Raw genomic sequence first — 15,801 nt, 5'->3', positions numbered from 1 at the left:
ACTAGGATGTCTATTATTAAAAAGACAAGAGAGCAACTAGTGGTGAGGATGTGGAGAAAAGGAAACCCTTGTGACTCGTAGCAGTAATGTTAACTGATAGAGTCACTAAAGAAAATGGTATGAAGGTTAAAATTTTTAAAATAGAACTATAAGATGATCCAACAATTCCATTTCTTGATATATATCCAAAGGATGATTTAAAAGATGTGAGTATATGCATGCATGTATATATACACAGACAAGTATATATATGTTACATATATATATATATCCACACATACGCCTATATATACAATGAAGTATCATTCAGTCTGAAAAAAGAAAAAATAATTTGTAACAACATGGATGAAGCTTCAGGGTATTTATGCTGAATGAAATAAGCCAGACAGAGAAAGATAAATATTGACTACATGGTATTACTTATATCTTATTTATATGCAGATTTCCTTAAGTTCAAAATAAAGTGAAAATCATAGATAGTAGAAAAACAGCTGCTGGGGGCTTCAGAATAAGGGGACTAGGAAAAAATTGGTAAAAAAAAAAAGGTACAAGCCTTCAGTTATGACATGAATAATAAATAAGATCTGACGATCTAATGATTACATAGTGACTATAACTAATAGTATAGTATTGCATAACTGAAATGTGCTAAGAGTAGAATTTAAAGGATCTCACCAATAAATGAATGGGGGATGGATGGATGGATGGACAGATGAATAAAATATGCAGCAAATATGTGAGGTGATAGATGTATTAATGAACCAGACTCTGGGGAAATCCTTTCATAATATGTATGCATATCAAATCATCATGTTGGACGCTATATATTTTTTAATTTTTTAAAGGTTTATTTATTTATTTGAGAGAGAGAGAATAAGAGTGCATGAGCAGGGGAGGGGCAGAGGGAGAGGGAGAGATGAAGAGATGCTCAAGCAGACTCCCTCCTGAGAGAGAAGCCAGACACTGGGCTCGATCCCACAATCCTGAGATCATGACCTCAGCCAAAACCAAGAGTCAGAGCCTTAACCGATTGAGCCACCCAGGTGTCCCCATGTTGTACACTTCAAATAGCTTACAACATTATTTGTCGATGAGACCTTAGTAAACCTGGAAAAAATTGAGATGTAAATCAATTTAATTACTACTGACCAGTATTTATTAAAACACATGAAATAGAATAGACTCAAATAGAAACTACCAGAAAGCATTATGGAAGAGTAAAAACTCTTTCATGAGCTTTTATTTCAGAATACAGGTGACAGATGATAAATTATAGAACCTTACAGACAGACTGAAGGCCATGTAAAGACATTTCCTACTATAGAAATGCTCTGTACCAAAATTTTGAAATTAGAGGAATGAGAGGTGCCAGCGTTCCCCCAATAGGCCCTAACCCATTGGATGGTTGTGAGAAACAAAATAACGGACAGTACCTGGGATAGAGTAAGAGTTCAATAAAGTTATGATTATTCTGTCACTGAAAACACACGTATTTTTAGTATTTCTGCCCCTACCCACCCAAAAAAGCAAGGGCTACCTTCATCTTAGAATTTTACACAACTTAGTGATCTTTTAATTTTATCTAATCTAATACTTCCTGAAATTTAAACCTCACTGTAAGATCCAGCAGACTGGATGAAATGAGGCAAGTGTCTGGTGTGAGCTCTACATGCCATTTTTAAAAAATTAACATATAATGTATTATTTGCCCCGGGGGTACATGTCTGTGAACTATCAGGCTTACACAGTCACAGCACTCACAATAGCACATACCCACCACAGTGTCCATAACCCAGCCTCCCTATCCCTCCCCCACCCCAGCAACCTTCAGTTTGTTTCACAAGAGTAAGAGTCTCTTATCTGCCTGCCATTTCTGATCCTTCAAACATCAGTCCCAAATTCACTTAGTGAACTCTTTCCTGACAATGATCTATAGCTCCACTTATCATTCTGTTGGTATCACTACTTGATAATCTCTCTCTTCATATATATAAATATATATATATATATATATATTTACTGTTTCCCCACTACCAAGAACACATATTAGCCCATGAAAGCAGATCTCTTGTTCACTAGCTAGAGTTGTGCCTGAAACATAGTAGACTATCAACAAATATTTGTTTAATACAAACAGACAACATCAAGACATCAGTAGAATTTACTTTAGTGCCCACCCAATCTTCCTTTAGATTTTTTAGTCCTTATTCTGGATCATTATAATTCTCACTAAGATATAACCAATATTATTTAAAGTTATCTGCTCTTGGGTGCAGTAGAATTTAAAAGATTTTATTTATTTAAGAGAGAGGGAGAACACAGAGGAAGAGTGAGACGGAGAAGCAGACTCCCAGCTGAGCAGAGAGCTGGACATGGGGTTCGATTCCAGGACCCTGAGATCATAACCTGAGCCAAAGGCAGATGCTTAACCAACTGAGCCACCCAGGTGCCCCAAGGGTGCAGCAGAATTTTAAGGAAAGTTTACCTTCTGCATTCCAGAGCTTATAAAGGGCTAGCTGGGGACAGCCAGGCAGAATCACCATTACCCTCAGAGCACCACTAACTAATAAATACTAAATCTCTCACTTTCCCTCCCCTTCTTTCCCAGGATTTTCTTAGCTGTTTTGACAGTGAATCTAGGTTTTATGTCAGACCCAAGAAAAGTCTGTAAATATATGACTTGTACTACATAAGGAAGTATACATTTATGTGTAAATAAATATTGCTTTATATGTACATAAATCCCTTAAGTCTAAGGCATGTTTTCTTATATTAGCAAGGGATGTCTGTTAACCAGAAAGTTCCTGAATCCTAATGCAGACTGCGGGATTTATTGAGATTCAGAGATCATACTTGCCTGAATTAAATTTTTAAAAGAACCCTTTTATCATTTTTTTTCTTTCTTTTAAAGAAACGTGAGCTAGAATTTAATCCTTTATCCTTGGGAAGTATCTCTGGGGAAAGGGAATATTCAATTTCTTCACTTAGAGGCAGTCTTACTCCTCCTTCTTACCTCTATAATCTGTTATTCTTTTTTAATGGTCTAACCCTTGAATGGAAAATAGAAGATAACTGAATGAAATATGCAGGGGTAGGGTCCATAGGAAGATAAGATTCTAGAAGAGGGAGGGATAAAGGAAAGATCATTCAGAAAAACCACCTTTAATCCTTAGTAGTCAGGCTTCAGGTGACCAGAGTGCCCACTGTAAGCCATCTCCTATTCCTCAGTGCAGAGCAATAAAACCCTGCTCTAAAGAGAAATGTCAGGAACATTTTACACAGACAAGTAGACCTTAATTTTTTAGTTTCTTCCTTTTCAAAAAATTCCTTTCCTATCCCTTTTCTTTTTTAATACCATCATTTTGATACTTATCTTTCATTTTGATTTCCCTCATCCTTTCATTCTGAAAGGAGTCACTTAAAAAGATCTGTAATAAAGAGCCTCCCATTCCTCATGTATCATTTTATTTCCAGCTGAATTATTTGCTGTTGTATAGACATGACCATATTATTTAATGTCTACAATTCTTTCTATATCATGATTGTAACAATAGGAAAATCCTATTGTGTTGTGGGTAAGCAAATAATTTCTCAGAGAGCATACTTCACTTCTCTAAGGAACAGAAACCCTTCCAAGAAAATAGGATCTCATTAACTAATTTAACCAAAAACACATATGTGTAATGGCATTAGGCATTTCTGATGGCAAAGTGCCAATTCTGAATTCTATAGGAATCTAAGAAATAGCACACTGGCCTCTCTGCCAAATGTAAATCACCTGTACCACAAAATAAAATCAGAACACAAAACACAACAGCTATGACTCTTTGGATAGTATGATCATATATTTTGTGTGTCAGCTTAATGGGGTACAGGTGACAGGTATTTGATCAAATATTATTCTCGGTGTTTCTATGGGATGTTTTTGGATAAGACGGACATCTGAATTGGTAGACCGAGTAAAGCAGATTGCCCTCCACAATGTGGGTGAGCCTCATCTAATCAGTTAAAGGCCTCAATAAAACAAAAAAGCTGACACTCCCCAGTGTAAGAGCAAATTCTCTTTGCTGATGGCCTTTGAACAGGGGCATCAGCTTTTTCCTCACTACCACTTCTAACTAAAACATCAGGTCTTCTGGGTCTCTAGCCTGCCAACCTTCAGACTACAGTCACACCATTGGCTTTCCTCTGTCTCCAGCTTGCTGATTCATCCTGCAGATTGTGGGACTTGTCAGCCTCCATAATCTTATAAGCCAATCCTTTAAATAAGTCCTTTGCTTTATTACTATTATTTGTGTGTGCATATATATATATATACACCCTATTAGTTCTGTTTCTCCTGAGAGCCTTGATTAATACAAACAGAGTAAGTTATATTACAAAAGGCAAATCTTTGAATTTAGTTTAGATTTCTAAAAGCAGGGGTAAATTTTACACCAGTAGTTTCTTTGGAAAGTTTCTGGATCCTCTATTTAATTTCCCCTCACATTTCTAATAGGTAACAGATAACACATTTTTTTAAGGAAATAGTAATATTCTTCCATATAGTCAATAGAGGAATTAACTATCATTTCCTGCCTCACAGAATTTTAGTTGCAACAAATATGAAAGGGAAGCTGATCTCAGCTTCAGTTTCTGGAAGTGAAAAGGAGAACCAAGAAGAGGAATTTATCTCCCAGGGGTATAGATCATCAGAAGCGATGCTCTGACTCAAATGCAATCTCTTAACTCAAATTAGAGTTGTGCTACTACTTTGCATAGTTATATGTTTGATACATACAAATAAAATTTACAGAACTGAATTCTATTCAGTTAAGTTTCATAAACATAAATGAAGAGAAAAAGTAAAAGTAAAATTATGAAGATTTTGAAAATTATGAGGATAGAACTTCACACCCTCTTTCCCAGCAAAGCAAAGCAAAGCACAAACCCTGAGCAGTTACAAGTCATTGTCTCTGAAGTTGGTTAGAAATCTATTGATAATATTTCATTATTGGTAGTACATTAAGACCTTTTTCAGATTCTAGCTCATAAATGTGGAGAAATTGGATTCTTGTGGGTAATGATTCATTTATTTCAACTCCTCCTTTGCCCTTTTTCATTTGGCATAATTGATTTCCTTTCTCCATATAATTTCACTTGTCACTATTCATGACTCACGAATTGACCCTCTCTTCTCTTTGTACTTTCCTTTATAAGCTAACTTCTATTCTTAAAAACAATTGAAATGCACATTAATAAAAAAAATTGAAGATGGCATTTATGCAAATAGTTGCTTTAGTTATATTTTCTTATTAATATAAAATTCTGTGCTTCAGATATACCTTTAAAGAAATATAAAATTACCACCAGGACTATAATAGTGAGTCAAAAATTCCTCAGGTGTCCAACTCTAGACCCCTCTCATAGCACATACACATCCCAGCAAATTTAATCTTGAGATATCTTTTATCCTACAGAATGAAGAAATGGGAAATAATGGGATCTCTGCCTTCAATTTTCTAAGGCAATGCCCAAGTTATTAAAAACAAAAAAAACAATTAATCAAATTTCCCTTGAGTTGCAGGGAAATGGGCCTCCTAAAACTCTGGCAAGCTTGGCGGTGGGTGGGGAAGGGACCCTGATTTCTCCCCTAATATTAAGACTGAGTCTTCTTGGAGCTGAGCTTGGTTGAAATAACTAGTAGAGTTTGATGCTTATAAAATTACCTTATTAAGTATTACTACTGATTATTATTCCCAACTGATGATGTAAGACCTGAGAATAAAAGGGCAGAGCCAGAGCAAGAACAAAGATTTCTAGACTGGGCAAGTCCCTATCATGTACAAATAGTGACTCTGGGACTGTCCCCTTGCCATAGTCTTTAGGGATAAAAGAAAGTTAAATTGAAATTTGTGGTGTTAGCTATTATGCTCATTGGCTTCTCTTTCCAACTCCACTTAGTATATCAGGTTACTTTTTCTGATATGATAGTCTGATGTTTTTCCTGAAGTAGAAATTACAGATTTTGGCATGACTAACTATCTTGAAGCTAATATAGTTGGACAAATTTATTTCTCCTTTTTTTGAATGAACATGAGGTACAACAGAAAAATAGATACCTGGACAATGTCAAAGAGATCTTAATTATTCTGCTAAATTGCCTCTTGTAGACAAATCAATGTCAAAAGCATAATACTCCACCAAAGAAGAATTTATCTGCACACAAAAATGAAATATTTTACATTCAGCTGATAGCCCAAGTTCTGAAATATCTTAATGTATTTTTAAAATTTTATTTTTCAAGCTTTAAGTGACTTCAAGATCTATCATGTCAAGAATGCTTAGACCATCAAGAAGAGGAAACACTGGTTTGACTGATTTAAAAATCAAATTTGGCATATATTTACCATAATTTGGATATGTTGTTCAAGTATCTTAAGTCTCAATTACCTCAATGACAAAACATGGAAATAATGTTTACCCTGCAGAATTTCTATCAGAATTAGAGAATTAATATAATGTTTTACCAAAGTACTAGTCACTAAGGGGAAACACTGTTCATTTTTAAGAATATATTTTAAATATTCATTGAGAGAAGATTCAGTGCAAGGCTTAGGATAGATGGGTTAAAGTTAGATATGGTACCTCCTGGAATCTGAGAAGACATGAAAAAGCTAGAGTTAGAACCAAGGGAGATTAGAGACATATTTGGGTGTTTAAATACTACAGAAGTTCAGAATTAAAAAGTACATGTTAATTCTTTTCTATATGGAAATCAAAGAAAAGCATTCAACTCTGCCCCTAGGATCTGAAGGAAATGATAAGACAGACATAAAAATTGAGTACAATGGTTATCTGGGCTGGTAAACAATAAAGAATGCAAGCCAGGTACAATCAATCAATCAATACCTGCTAAATGTAACACAAACATTAAAAATAAAACAAGTTAGAAAATTAGATCTTTCTCCTGCCCCAATGAGAAAGCTCAGCATTTTGGGAACTCCATACTGAACCTCTTAAAACCATACCTACCATCCCCAGCAAGTGGGGTTGGAAATACTATTGCCCCTGGTGCAGTCAGAAAGTATACCACTCAGAATCCTTGCAAATTCTGAAGATTGGCCAAAATTGCAGGCAGATGCAATTAGTAGGTTAGGTATGCACAAAAACATACAGCCAACAGATATTCAGAAGACCAAAGGGGCCTCTCCATTGTGCAGACAACACAGAACCTGGTATAGATGATACTCTTCAGGCAGAGCCACAACTTGTGACTGGCTTAGAGAATCTACCTCTGGATTTATTAATATGGGAGTTTTTTGAGAACTTGATCAGAACAATTTCATTAAAAATAATACCAGCACCTTTTAAGCTTAACAACAATAGTTTTAAAAGCAATGGAAGAAGTTAGTAATATTCTGTGTTAGTGAGGGTATGGGAAATTGGTATTCTCGCTCATCAAGATAGGAAAGGAAAATTATTGTGGAAGAAAATTTGGCCTATGAACTGTTTGTAGTTCTGTTTTCTTTTGAATATATATATATATATATATATATATATATATACACACATATATATTATATATGTATATATATACACATACATACACATATATATGTATTTTTTTTTAATTCTAAGTAGGCTCCACACCCAACATGGGGCTTGAACTCACAGCACTGAGATTAACAGTTGCTTGCTCTACCAGCTGAGCCAGTCATGCACCCCATACTGTTCATAGTTTTTGAACCAATAAATTAAGATTTAGAAATTTCTCTTTAAGATTTTTATTTATTTATTTGACAGAGAGAGACACAGCAAGAGAGGAAGCACAAGCAGAGGAAGTGGAAGAGAGAGAAGCAGGCTTCCCGCTGAGCAGGGAGCCCAATGTGGGGCTGGATCCCAGAACCCTGGGATCATAACCTGAGTCGAAGGCAGATGCTTAATGACTGAGCCACCCAGGCACCCCAAGATTTAGAAATTTCTTAAAGGATATACAGACGCACATAATTATTTACATACAAGACATGTTCACCTTTGCCTGACTTCAATTAACAAAAAACGAACTGGACATTTTCTGTTATCCTCTCCACCTATTGTTATTACATATACTATTTAACCTGCCTAAAATACCTTCGCATTTTCTCTTCCTTATCTAACTTGAGCTTCTCCTTTAAGACATAGCTCATTTCTTACCTTCTCTAGGAAGCTTTTCCTGACATCCCAGACAAGATACAAGGTTCCTTCTCTGAAGTCCCATAGAGATTTCCGCATATTTTTTTATCATTGTGCTTATCACATTACATTAAATCTATTTAAGTGATTTTCTCTGTACCAAATCACAAAATCTTGAGGTATGCAAAAAACAGTTTTGTTTTGTTTTTTAAAGATTTTATTTATTTATTTGACAGAGAGAAATCACAAGTAAGCGGAGAGGCAGGCAGAGAGAGAGGAGGAAAAAAAACAGTTTTTGAATTCAACTAAAGTGAACTATATAACCAAATAGAGACTATAGTAGAGACAGTTTTGGGGAAGATGCGTAATCAGCTTAGATATGTTGAATTTGCAGTAGATGTAAAATATTCAGGGGGAAATTTCAAGAACTGTTTGGAAAATTGGGACATGGAAATTCACATCTGGGGATCAAGAAAGATGCCAGTACAAGAGAGATTACATGTGAGCTCTAGCTATTTATTTAGAAGTAGCACTTTTTTTTAAAGGATGAGAATATTAAGGAAAAATGTAGAAAAAGAGAAAAGAAAGCAGCAGAAAGAACCTTAGGAAGAACCTGCAGTTAACCATTTGAAGGAGCAGGCAGTGGGTTTGAAAGATATATGGAGAGGACAATGTTCAAATCACAGGTTGCAAAGATGAGTAATCTATACTATTATTTCTTGTTATTGTTTATGATTAGAGCTATGGTTCTCAATGTGGGACAATTCTGTCCCTCAAAAAATCTTTGACAATATCTGAAGACATTTTTTTGTCACAAGTAGGGGAGTAGAGATGGGATGAGGGGAGAGATGCTATTAGAATATGGTGGGCACGTGACGGAGATGCCACCTGTATTTGTTAAGACTCCCCAACTCGCATACCACAGATTGAATGACCTAAAGAACACAAACTAACACAAACTTATTTTCTCACAGCTCAGTAGGCTATATGTCCAACAACAAGATGCCTTCAAGGGGGGCGCCTGGGTGGCTCAGTGGGTTAGGCCCCTGCCTTCGGCTCGGGTCATGATCCCAGAGTCCTGGGATCGAGCCCCACATCGGGCTCTCTGCTCAGCGGGGAGACTGCTTCCCCCTCTCTCTGTCTGCCTCTCTGCCTACTTGTGATCTCTCTCTCTGTGTCAAATAAATAAATAAAATCTTAAAAAAAAAAAAAAGATGCCTTCAAGGTTTGGTTCCTCCTGAGGTCTCTCCTTGGCTTACAGATGGTAGCTTTCTTGCTATGTACTCACTTGGCCTGTGTAGTCTGTGTGTACAAACCCCCATGTCTTTCTGGGTGTCCTGATTCTGACCCAGCATATGGGTCAGAATGATTCATGCTCACCTAAATGAACTTATGGCAATGTAATTAACCCTTTGAAGTCTCTATCACCAAACACAGTCAGAATACTAAGGGTTAGGGCTTGCACATATGGATTTAGAGGGAAAACAATTCATTTCACAACACTCTGCCCTCTAGATACCCTAGAATTGATGTCCTTCTCACAAGCAAAATATATTCACCCCACCTGAACAGCCCAAATTATTTTTTTTAAATATTTATTTATTTGACAGACAGAAATCACAAGTAGGCAGAGAGGCAGGCAGAGAGAGAGAGGGGGAAGCAGGCTCCCTGCTGAGCAGAGAGCCCGATGTGGGGCTCGATCCCAGGACCCTGAGATTATGACCTGAGCCGAAGGCAGAGGCTTTAACCCACTGAGCCACCCAGGTGCCCCTCTTTAGGATTTTTATGGTTTCAGGACACACATTTAGGTCTTTAATCCAGTTTGAATTTATTTTTGTGTATGGTGAAGAAAGTAATCCAGTTTCATTCTTTTTCATGTAGCTGTCCAGTTTTCCCAACACCATTTGTTGAAGAGACAGTCTTTTTTCCAACAGGCCGTCTTTCCTGTTTTGTTGAAGATTAATTTGACCATACAGTTATATGTTCATTTCTGGGTTTTCTAGTCTGTTCCACTGATCTATTGTCTATTTTCCTGCCAGTATCATTCTCTTTTGATGATTACAGCTTTGTTGGTTTTTGTTGTTGTTGTTGTTGTTGTTAAAAGAGTTTATTTAATTACTTGAGAGAGACTGAGAGAGAAAGAGAACATAAGTGGGACAGAAGCAGAGGGAGAAGCAAACTCCCCACTAAGCAGAGAGCCTGATGCAGTGGTTTATACCAGACCCTGGGATCATGACCTGAGCTGAAGGCAGATGCTTAACTGACTGAGCCACCCAGGTGCCGCATCACTACAGCTTTGTAATATAACTTGAAGTCCAGAATTCTGATGTCTCCAGCTTTGCTCTTCTTTTTCAAGGTTGCTTTGTTATTCACAGTCTTTTGTGGTTCCATGCACATTGTAGGAATACTTGTTCTAGTTCTGGGAAAAATGCTAGTGGTATTTTGATAAGGATTGCATTAAATGTATAGATTGCTTTCGGTAGTATAAATATTTTAACGAGATTTTTTCTTCCAACTCATGAGCACAGGATATCTTTCCATTTCTTTGTGTCATCTATTTCATCAGTGTTTTATAGTTTTCAGAGTCTTTCACGTTTTTTAAACTTAATTTTATTTTTTCAGTGTTCCAAGATTCATTGTTTATGCAGCACACCCAGTGCTCTATGCAATACGTGCCCTCCTTAAAACCCATCATCAGGCTCACCTAATCCCCCACCCCCTTCCCTCCAAAACCCTCAGTTTGTTTCTCAGAGTCCACAGTCCCTCATGATTGTCTCCCCCTCTGATCTCCCCCAATTCACTTTTCCTTTCCTTCTCTTAATGCCCTCCATGTTGTTCCTTATGCTCCACAAGTAAATGAAACCACATAATTGACTCTCTCTGCTTGACTTATTTCACTCAGCATAATCTCCTCCAGTCCCATCCATGTTGATACAAAAGTTGGGTATTCATCCTTTCTGGTGAAGGCATAATATTCCATTGTATATATGGACCATATCTTCTTTATCAGTAATGTGGCTGGATACAAAATCAATGCATAGAAGTCAGTTGTTTTCTTATACACTAATAATGAAAATATAGAAAGGGAAATTAGGAATCAATTCCATATACTATAGCACCAAGAACTAAGATATCTGGGATTAAACCTAACCAAAGAGGTAAAGGATCTGTACTTAAGGAACTACAGACACTCATAAAAGAAACTGAAGAAGACACAAAAAAATGGAAAAGCATTCCATACTCATTGATCAGAATAATAAACATTGTTAAAATGTCTCTACTGCCTAGAGCAATCTATACTTTCAATGCCATCCTGATCAAAATTAAACTAGTATTTTTCAAAGTGCTGGAACAAACAATCTTAAAATTTTTATGGAATCAGATGAGACCCCGAATTGCTAAGGAAATGGTGAAAAAGATATACAAAACTGGGAGCATCACGTTGCCTGATTTCAAGCTTTACTACAAAGCTGTGATCACCAAGACAGCATGGTACTGGCACAAAAACAGACACATAGACCAGTGGAACAGAGTAGAAAGTTCAGATACAGACCCACAACTCTATAGTCAAATAATCTTTGACAAAGCAGGAAAAAATAGCCAGTGGAAAAAAGACAGTCTCTTCAATAAATGGTGCTGGGAAAATTGGACAACTATGTGTAGAAGAATGAAACTTGACCATTCTCTTACACCATACACAAAGATAAACTCAAAATGGATAAAAGACCTCAACGTGAAGCAGGAATCTATCAAAATCTTGGAGGAGAACATAGGCAGTAACTTCTTCAACATCGGCCACAGCTTACTTCTTTCAAGACACTTCTCCAAAGGCAAAGGAAACAAAAGCGAAAATGAACTTTTGGGACTTCATCAAGACCAAAAGCTTCTGCACAGCAAAGGAGTCCTTCACTTCTTTGATTAGGTTTATTCCTAGGTATCTTATTGGTTTGGGTACAACTAGCCATAAATGGAGTTGTTTTCTGTTCCTCTTCCTGCTGTGTCTTTGTTGGTGTATAGATATGCAACAGATTTCTATATATCGATTTTGTATCCTGTGACTTTACTGAATTTGTATATCAGTTCTAGCAGTTTTTTGGTGGTGTCTTTCTGGTTTTCCATATATAGTATCACGCCATCTGCAAATAGTGAAAGTTTTACTCCTTTCTTGCCAATCTGGTTTCCTTTTATTTCTTTTTGTCTTACTGCTATAGCTAAGACTTCTAGTACTATGTAGAATAAAAGTGGTGAAGATGGACATCCCCCTTCATTCCTGGCCATAGAGGAAAAGCTCTCAGTTTTTCCCAATAAGGATATTAGCTGTGGGCCTTTATTATGTTGAGGTATGTTCCCTCTAAACATACAGTGTTGAGGACTTTTATCATGAATCAATGTTGTATTTTGCCAAATGCTTTTTCTGCATTTATTGAAATGATCATATGGTTCTTATCCTCTTATCTATCTCTCTGTTGATCAATTCATTTTTTATCCTATAAGAAGACATAACTTTATTAATGTAGAAACAATAAAGATTTCAAACGAAGCTGCAATTATTCTTTTGAAACACCAAAAAAAAAAAAATGGTCCTTATTTTCAGGTGGATACACTGTTAATTCTATAATAACATTTACAGTGTCATCCCTGTTGTTCTTCAGGACCCAGATGCCTTTGCTTCTGACACTTTTGCTTGTGACATGACCAATTCTCTGTCCTTAACCTCTGCATATGTTTCCTCAACCTCTTCCTCCTCATTCTTCTCCAGTACAGTTGGAGTCTGTGTGTTTTCCTGCATGTTTGAGACAGCTTCACCTGCAACTTTGAATTTCTCATCAGCAGGTAGTTGTGCCAGCTGAGACAAATCCTTGATCTTGGCTTCCTCAAAAACTATGTAGGTATCTGAAACTGGGCCCTTGCAGACATCTGGTTTTGTGGTGGGATATTCTTAGACTTCCAGATAGTGACTCTAGTGACTCCTTTAACCTGTTGTAGACCCATTTCCATAACTTCTTTTCACTCTGGTTCTGTTTTGCTTTACTGACTCGTTCTTTATTAATTTCAGCTGCTGCTGCCAGCTGGGCTTATGTGGTTGCCAGTGTGGAATCTTGTTCCTCAAGTTTTGATTCATCAGCATTGGATTCTATTCCAGACCCAGTCTCAGTCTGGGGCTATGGTAACTCCTGATTTTTACCAGGGGTGGTTTCTGTGGGTTCAGCTGGCATTGTGTGCAGGAAACATGAAACCAAGATGGCAAGAGAAAGGGAGCAAGTGAGAGTGTAGCCAGGCTTGTTGCAGAGGGATTATCCTTTCTTTTATTAATGTGATTATCACATTGATTGATTTGTGAATACTGAACCACTCTTGAAACCCAATTATAAATCCCTCTTGATTGCAGTGAATGATTTTTTTTAATGTATTGTTGGGTTTGGTTTGTTAGTATTTTGTAGGCTAATGCTGATCTTCTGGAATGAAATTTGAAGTTTTCTTCCTTTTTCTATTTTTTTAGAATAGTTTGAGAAGAAAAGGTTTTAACTCTTTTTTAAATGTTTGGTAAAATTTGTCTGTGAAGCCATCTGGTCCTGGACTTTTGTTTGTTGGGAGATTTTCTATTACTGCTGGTTATTGGTCTGTTCACGTTTTCTATTTCTTCCTATTTCAGTTTTGGTGCATTTATGTTTCTAGGAATTTATCTATTTCTTTAAGGTTGTCCAATTTGTTGATATAGCTTTTCATAATAATCTCATAATTTTTTATATTTCTCCTAATTCATGATTTTATTTATTTGGGTCCCTTATGTTTTCTTTTTGATAACTCTTGGTAGAGGTTTATCAATTTTATTACTTTTCTCAAAATATCAACTACAGATTTCATTGATCTGTTCTTTTTTTTATTTTTTTAGTTTCAATAGCATTTATTTCTGCTATAGTCTGGGTTATTTCCTTCTCTCTTCTGGCTTTAGGCTTTGTCATTCTTTTTCTAGCTTCTTTAGGTGTAAGGTTAGGTTGTTTCATCAAGATTCTTCTTGTTTCTTGAAGTAGGCCTGTATTGCTATATAATTCTCTCTTAGGGCCACTTTTTTTCCATCCCAAAGCTTTGGACCACTGTGTTTTCATTTTCATTTGCTTCCATGAACTTTTTTTTTCTTATATTTCCTGGCTGACCATTCATTGCTTAGTAGCATATTATTTAATCTCCATTATTTGTGGTCTTTTCAGAGTTTTGGTTTTTTGGATTTTGTTTGCTACTCTGACTTTCTTATCTATTTGTACAATATATATTTCTCCATCCCCTTGCATTCAATCTGCAGATGTCTTTAGGTCTCAAATGTATCTCTAGAGGCAACATATAGATAAGTTTGTTTTTTTACCCATTCTGACAACCTATGTCTTTTGATTGGAGCATTTAGCCCATTTACATTCACAGTAGCTATTGATAGATATGTACTTATTGCCATTTTATTACTTCCTTTGGGGTTGTTTCTCAAGATTTTTCTCTGATTCTTTTTTCTGTTACTCCCTTTCTCGCTTTGTTGATTTTCTTTAGTGATATATTTGGATTTCTTTCTCTTTATCCTTTGCATGTTTATTAGTGGTTTTTTATATATGATTACCATTAGGTTTGTATATAACTACTTCTGCAAATAGCAATCTATATTAAGTTGATGGTCATTTAAGTTTGAACTCATTCTTTTATGCTCTCCTCCCCACAAACAGTCCCAAATTCTTAACCCATTCTAGCATCAACTCTAAGTTCCAAATCTCATCTAATATCATGCAAATGAAGTGGGATGTGACTCAAGATATGATTCATCCTGAGGCAGAAATTTCTCTCCAGTTATGATCCTGTGAAAACAGACAAGTAATAGACTTCCAAAATATAATGGTGGACAAACTAAGACAGATATTCTCATTCCAAAAGGCAGAAATAAGAAAGAAAAAGGGACCAAGGGTCTGAATCAAATCATTCCATTCAAATCAGATCCATTAGGTCAGAAGGTTCAATAACTGATCCCATTTAAAAATGTTTTCCTTAAAAATCTCCTCAGCTAAATATCCATTCACAAATTCTACCTTCCACATAACACTAGAACACAATTCAGCTAAATCCTTTGCCACTTTCCTCCAATGTTTAATAACATGTTCCTCATTTCCATCTGAGATCTCACTAGAAACATCTTTAATGTCTACATTTCTACCAACAACTTCTTGAATGAGATCTAGACTCTTGCTAACAGGCACTCCAAAAGTCTGCTAGCTTCTGCCTATCACCTAGATCCAAAACCACTTCTATAATTTTGGTTATTTGTTATAGCAGCACTCCATTTCTCAGTACCAAATTCTGGATTTTTCAGGGTTCTCTAGAGAAATAGAATGAATTAAAGAGAGAGAGAGATGGAGAAAGAGAAAGAAAAAGAGAAAGAGGGAGAGAAAGTGAGATTTAAAGGAATTGGCTCACACAACTTTGAAGGCTTGGTAAATCCAAAATATGATAGGGTAGGCTGGCAGGTTGGATACTCAGGGAAAAGTTACAGTTCAAGTCCAAATCCTTTCTTGTTAGGGAGAGGTCAGTATTTATTCTGTTGAGGTCTCTACCTGATTGGATGAGACCCAAACCCAATGTGTTTTATTCAAAATCCACCAATTCAAATGTTAT

At 36.3% G+C, this 15,801-nt stretch overlaps 1 pseudogene; it reads right to left on the bottom strand.

Annotated features, from left to right (window-relative positions):
* Positions 1-12,701: 12,701 nt before the first annotated feature.
* On the bottom strand, positions 12,702-13,370 carry LOC111144470 (annotated as a pseudogene).
* Positions 13,371-15,801: the final 2,431 nt, after the last annotated feature.

The sequence above is a fragment of the Enhydra lutris genome, unplaced genomic scaffold (assembly GCF_002288905.1).
Source record: "Enhydra lutris kenyoni isolate GAN:26980312 unplaced genomic scaffold, ASM228890v2 scaffoldscaffold11, whole genome shotgun sequence".
In the NCBI taxonomy this organism is placed as follows: domain Eukaryota; kingdom Metazoa; phylum Chordata; class Mammalia; order Carnivora; family Mustelidae; genus Enhydra; species Enhydra lutris.
This window is presented reverse-complemented; position numbering and strand designations above follow the sequence as displayed.